This window comes from Oncorhynchus mykiss, chromosome 3, assembly GCF_057628025.1.
Source record: "Oncorhynchus mykiss isolate SJ-2025 chromosome 3, ASM5762802v1, whole genome shotgun sequence".
Taxonomy (NCBI): domain Eukaryota; kingdom Metazoa; phylum Chordata; class Actinopteri; order Salmoniformes; family Salmonidae; genus Oncorhynchus; species Oncorhynchus mykiss.
The window spans coordinates 88299483-88305854 of record NC_143024.1 but is presented as its reverse complement, the minus strand read 5'-3'; positions in this window follow the sequence as shown (position 1 = coordinate 88305854).

The following is a 6372-nucleotide window of genomic DNA, read 5'->3' as shown; positions in this document are numbered from 1 at the left end:
AGCCGAGAGCTGCCCAGTGACACGCACCAGATGAGCTAAACGTCTTCTTTCCTCGCTTCAAGGCAAATAACACTGAAACATGCACGAGAGCTCCAGCTGTACTGGAAGATTTTGTGATCACGTGCTCCGCAGTCGATGTGAGTAAGACCTTAAGACAGATCAACATTCACAAGGCCGCATGGCCAGATGGAGTACCAGGACGTGTACTGGGCGCATGCGCTGACAAACTGGCAAGTGTCTTCACTGACACTTTCAACCTCTCCCTGTCAGAGTCTGTAATATCAACATGTTTTAAGCAGACCACCATAGTGCCTGTGCCCAAGAACACTAAGGTAACCTGACAAATGACTACCGACCCGTAGCACTCATGTCTGTAGCCATGAAGTGCTTTGAAAGGCTGGTCATGGCTCACATCCATACCATCATTCCAGAAACCCTAGACCCACTCCAAGTTGCATACCGCCCCAACAGATCCACAGATGATGCAATCTCTATTGCACTCCACACTTTCCCAACTGGAGAAAAGGAACACCTATGTGAGAATGCTATTCATTGACTACAGCTCAGCGTTCAACACCATATTACCCTCAAAGCTCATCAATAAGCTAAGGACCCTGGGAATAAACACCTCACTCTGCAACTGGATCCTGGACTTCCTGATGGGCCGTCACCAGGTGGTAAGGGTAGGTGGCAACACATCTGCCACGTTGATCCTCAACACAGGGGGCCCTCAGGGGTGCGTGCTGAGACCCCTCCTGTACTCCCTGTTCACTCAGGACTGCATGGCCAGGCACGACTCCAACACCATCATTAATTTTGACAATGACACAACAGTGTGCCTGATCACCGACAACAACGAGACAGCCTATATAGAGGAGGTCAGAGACCTGGCCGTAAGGTGCCAGGACAACAACCTCTCCCTCAACGTGATCAAGACAAAGGAGCTAATTGTGGACTACAGGAAAAAGAGGACCGAGCACACCCCCATTCTTATCGACGGGGCTGCAGTGGAGCAGGTTGAGAGCTTCATGTTTTTTGGAGTCCACATCACCAACAAACTAACATGGTCCAAGCACACCAAAAGACAGTTATGAAGCGGCCACAACAAAACCTATTCCCCCTCAGGAGACTGAAAAGATTTGGCATGAGTCCTGAGATTCTCAAAAGGTTCTACAGCTGCACCATCGAGAGCATCCTGACTGGTTGCATCACTGCCTGGTTTGGCAACTGCTCGGCCTCTGACCACAAGTCACTACAGAGTGTAGATGCGAACGGCCCAGTACATCACTGGTGCCAAGCTTCCTGCCATCCAGGACCTCTAATTCCAGGCGGTGTCAGAGCACCAGCATGAGAGCACCAGCTGTTCCCGGAAGACTGTGTGATCACGATCTCAGCAGCTGATCAACATTCACAATGCCGCGGATTACCTGGATGTGTACTGCAATGTCAGAGGAAGGCCCTAAAAATTGTCAAAGACTCCATCCACCCTAGTAATAGACTGTTCTCTCTGCTACCGCAGGGCAAGTGGTACTGGAGCGCCACGTCTATGTCCAAGAGGCTTCTAAACAGCTTCTACCCCCAAGCCATAAGACTCCTGAACATCTAATCAAATGGCTACCCAGACTATTCCCCCAGTTAGGGGGAGTGATGAGCTCTACAGCAGAGTCTCACAACTCAATCGCTGGTTGAAAACTGTTTTCTGCCCCTCCCAAAAGATAGAATTTGTAGATAATTGGCCCTCTTTCTGGGACTCACCCACAAACAGGACCAAGCCTGACCTGCTGAGGAGTGACGGACTCCATCCTAGCTGGAGGGGTGCTCTCATCTTATCTACCAACATAGACAGGGCTCTAACTCCTCTAGCTCCACAATGAAATAGGGTGCAGGCCAGGCAGCAGGCTGTTAGCCAGCCTGCCAGCATAGTGGAGTCTGCCACTAGCACAGTCAGTGTAGTCAGCTCAGCTATCACCATTGAGACCGTGTCTGTGCCTCGACCTAGGTTGGGCAAAACTAAACATGGCGGTGTTCGCCTTAGCAATCTCACTAGGATAAAGACCACCTCCATTCCTGTCATTATTGAAAGAGATCATGATACCTCACATCTCAAAATAGGGCTACTTAATGTTAGATCCCTTACTTCAAAGGCAATTATAGTCAATGAACTAATCACTGATCATAATCTTGATGTGATTGGCCTGACTGAAACATGGCTTAAGCCTGATGAATTTACTGTGTTAAATGAGGCCTCACCTCCTGGCTACACTAGTGACCATATCCCCCGTGCATCCCGCAAAGGCGGAGGTGTTGCTAACATTTACGATAGCAAATTTCAATTTACAAAAAAAAAAATGACGTTTTCGTCTTTTGAGCTTCTAGTCATGAAATCTATGCAGCCTACTCAATCACTTTTTATAGCTACTGTTTACAGGCCTCCTGGGCCATATACAGCGTTCCTCACTGAGTTCCCTGAATTCCTATCGGACCTTGTAGTCATAGCGGATAATATTCTAATCTTTGGTGACTTTAATATTCACATGGAAAAGTCCACAGACCCACTCCAAAAGGCTTTCGGAGCCATCATCGACTCAGTGGGTTTTGTCCAACATGTCTCTGGACCCACTCACTGTCACAGTCATACGCTGGACCTAGTTTTGTCCCATGGAATAAATGTTGTGGATCTTAATGTTTTTCCTCATAATCCTGGACTATCGGACCACCATTTTATTACGTTTGCAATTGCAACAAATAATCTGCTCAGACCCCAACCAAGGATCATCAAAAGTCGTGCTATAAATTCACAGACAACACAAAGATTCCTTGATGTCCTTCCAGACTCCTTCTGCCTACCCAAGGACGCCAGAGGACAAAAATCAGTTAACCACCTAACTGAGGAACTCAACTTAACCTTGCGCAATACCCTAGATGCAGTTGCACCCCTAAAAACTAAAAACATTTCTCATAAGAAACTAGCTCCCTGGTACACAGAAAATACCCGAGCTCTGAAGCAAGCTTCCAGAAAATTGGAACGGAAATGGCGCCACACCAAACTGGAAGTCTTCCGACTAGCTTGGAAAGACAGTACTGTGCAGTACCGAAGAGCCCTTACTGCTGCTCGATCATCCTATTTTTCTAACTTAATTGAGGAAAATAAGAACAATCCGAAATTCCTTTTTGATACTGTCGCAAAGCTAACTAAAAAGCAGCATTCCCCAAGAGAGGATGACTTTCACTTTAGCAGTGATAAATTCATGAACTTCTTTGAGGAAAAGATTATGATTATTAGAAAGCAAATTACGGACTCTTCCTTAAATCTGCGTATTCCTTCAAAGCTCAGTTGTCCTGAGTCTGCACAACTCTGCCAGGACCTAGGATCAAGAGAGACACTCAAGTGTTTTAGTACTATATCTCTTGACACAATGATGAAAATAATCATGGCCTCTAAACCTTCAAGCTGCATACTGGACCCTATTCCAACTAAACTACTGAAAGAGCTGCTTCCTGTGCTTGGCCCTACTATGTTGAACATAATAAACGGCTCTCTATCCACCGGATGTGTACCAAACTCACTAAAAGTGGCAGTAATAAAGCCTCTCTTGAAAAAGCCAAACCTTGACCCAGAAAATATAAAAAACTATCGGCCTATATCGAATCTTCCATTCCTCTCAAAAATTTTAGAAAAGGCTGTTGCGCAACAACTCACTGCCTTCCTGAAGACAAACAATGTATACGAAATGCTTCAGTCTGGTTTTAGACCCCATCATAGCACTGAGACGGCACTTGTGAAGGTGGTAAATGACATTTTAATGGCATCGGACCGAGGCTCTGCATCTGTCCTCGTGCTCCTAGACCTTAGTGCTGCTTTTGATACCATCGATCACCACATTCTTTTGGAGAGATTGGAAACCCAAATTGGTCTACACGGACAAGTTCTGGCCTGGTTTAGATCTTATCTGTCGGAAAGATATCAGTTTGTCTCTGTGAATGGTCTGTCCTCTGACAAATCAACTGTAAATTTCGGTGTTCCTCAAGGTTCCGTTTTAGGACCACTATTGTTTTCACTATATATTTTACCTCTTGGGGATGTTATTCGAAAACATAATGTTAACTTTCACTGCTATGCAGATGACACACAGCTGTACATTTCAATTAAACATGGTGAAGCCCCAAAATTGCCCTTGCTAGAAGAATGTGTTTCAGACATAAGGAAGTGGATGGCTGCAAACTTTCTACTTTTAAACTCGGACAAAACAGAGATGCTTGTTCTAGGTCCCAAGAAACAAAGAGATCTTCTGTTGAATCTGACAATTAATCTTAATGGTTGTACAGTCGTCTCAAATAAAACTGTGAAGGACCTCGGCGTTACTCTGGACCCTGATCTCTCTTTTGAAGAACATATCAAGACCATTTCAAGGACAGCTTTTTTCCATCTACGTAACATTGCAAAAATCAGGAACTTTCTGTCCAAAAATGATGCAGAAAAATTAATCCATGCTTTTGTCACTTCCAGGTTAGACTACTGCAATGCTCTACTTTCCGGCTACCCGGATAAAGCACTAAATAAACTTCAGTTAGTGCTAAATACGGCTGCTAGAATCCTGACTAGAACCAAAAAATGTGATCATATTACTCCAGTGCTAGCCTCTCTACACTGGCTTCCTGTCAAAGCAAGGGCTGATTTCAAGGTTTTACTGCTAACCTACAAAGCATTACATGGGCTTGCTCCTATCTATCTCTCTGATTTGGTCCTGCCGTACATACCTACACGTACGCTACGGTCACAAGACGCAGGCCTCCTAATTGTCCCTAGAATTTTTAAGCAAACAGCTGGAGGCAGGGCTTTCTCCTATAGAGCTCCATTTTTATGGAACGGTCTGCCTACCCATGTCAGAGACGCAAACTCGGTCTCAACCTTTAAGTCTCTACTGAAGACTCATCTCTTCAGTGGGTCATATGATTGAGTGTAGTCTGGCCCAGGAGTGGGAGGGTGAACGGAAAGGCTCTGGAGCAACGAACCACCCTTGCTGTCTCTGCCTGGCCGGTTCCCCTCTTTCCACTGGGATTCTCTGCCTCTAACCCTATTACAGGGGCTGAGTCACTGGCTTTACTGGGGCTCTCTCATGCCGTCCCTGGAGGAGGTGCGTCACCTGAGTGGGTTGAGTCACTGATGTGGTCATCCTGTCTGGGTTGGCGCCCCCCCCCCCCCCCCCCCCCCTTAAGTTGTGCCGTGGCGGAGGTCTTTGTGGGCTATACTCAGCCTTGTCTCAGGATGGTAAGTTGGTGGTTGAAGATATCCCTCTAGTGGTGTGGGGGCTGTGCTTTGGCAAAGTGGGTGGGGTTATATCCTTCCTGTTTGGCCCTGTCCGGGGGTGTCCTCGGAGTGGGCCACAGTGTCTCCTGACCCCTCCTGTCTCAGCCTCCAGTATTTATGCTGCAGTAGTTTATGTGTCGGGGGGCTAGGGTCAGTTTGTTATATCTGGAGTACTTCTCCTGTCCTATTCGGTGTCCTGTGTGAATCTAAGTGTGCGTTCTCTAATTCTCTCCTTCTCTCTTTCTCTCTCTCGGAGGACCTGAGCCCTAGGACCATGCCCCAGGACTACCTGACATGATGACTCCTTGCTGTCCCCAGTCCACCTGGCTGTGCTGCTGCTCCAGTTTCAACTGTTCTGCCTTATTATTATTCGACCATGCTGATCATTTATGAACATTTGAACATCTTGGCCATGTTCTGTTATAATCTCCACCCGGCACAGCCAGAAGAGGACTGGCCATCCCACATATGCTCTCTCTAATTCTCTCTTTCTTTCTCTCTCTCGGAGGACCTGAGCCCTAGGACCATGCCCCAGGAATACCTGACATGATGACTCCTTGCTGTCCCCAGTCCACCTGACTGTGCTGCTGCTCCAGTTTCAACTATTCTGCCTTATTATTATTCGACCATGCTGGTCATTTATGAACATTTGAACATCTTGACCATGTTTTGTTATAATCTCCACCCGGCACAGCCAGAAGAGGACTGGCCACCCCACATAGCCTGGTTCCTCTCTAGGTTTCTTCCTAGGTTTTGGCCTTTCTAGGGAGTTTTTCCTAGCCACCGTGCTTCTTCACCTGCATTGCTTGCTGTTTGGGGTTTTAGGCTGGGTTTCTGTACAGCACTTTGAGATATCAGCTGATGTACGAAGGGCTATATAAAATAAATTTGATTGATTGATTGATTGATTTGATTTGCATTACCACCCCTCCCCCTCACCACACCACTGCCACTCTCTGTTGTCATCTATGCATAGTCACTTTAATAACTCTACCTACATGTACATACTACCTCAACTAACCGGTGACCCCGCACATTGACTCTGTACTGGTACCCCCCTGTAT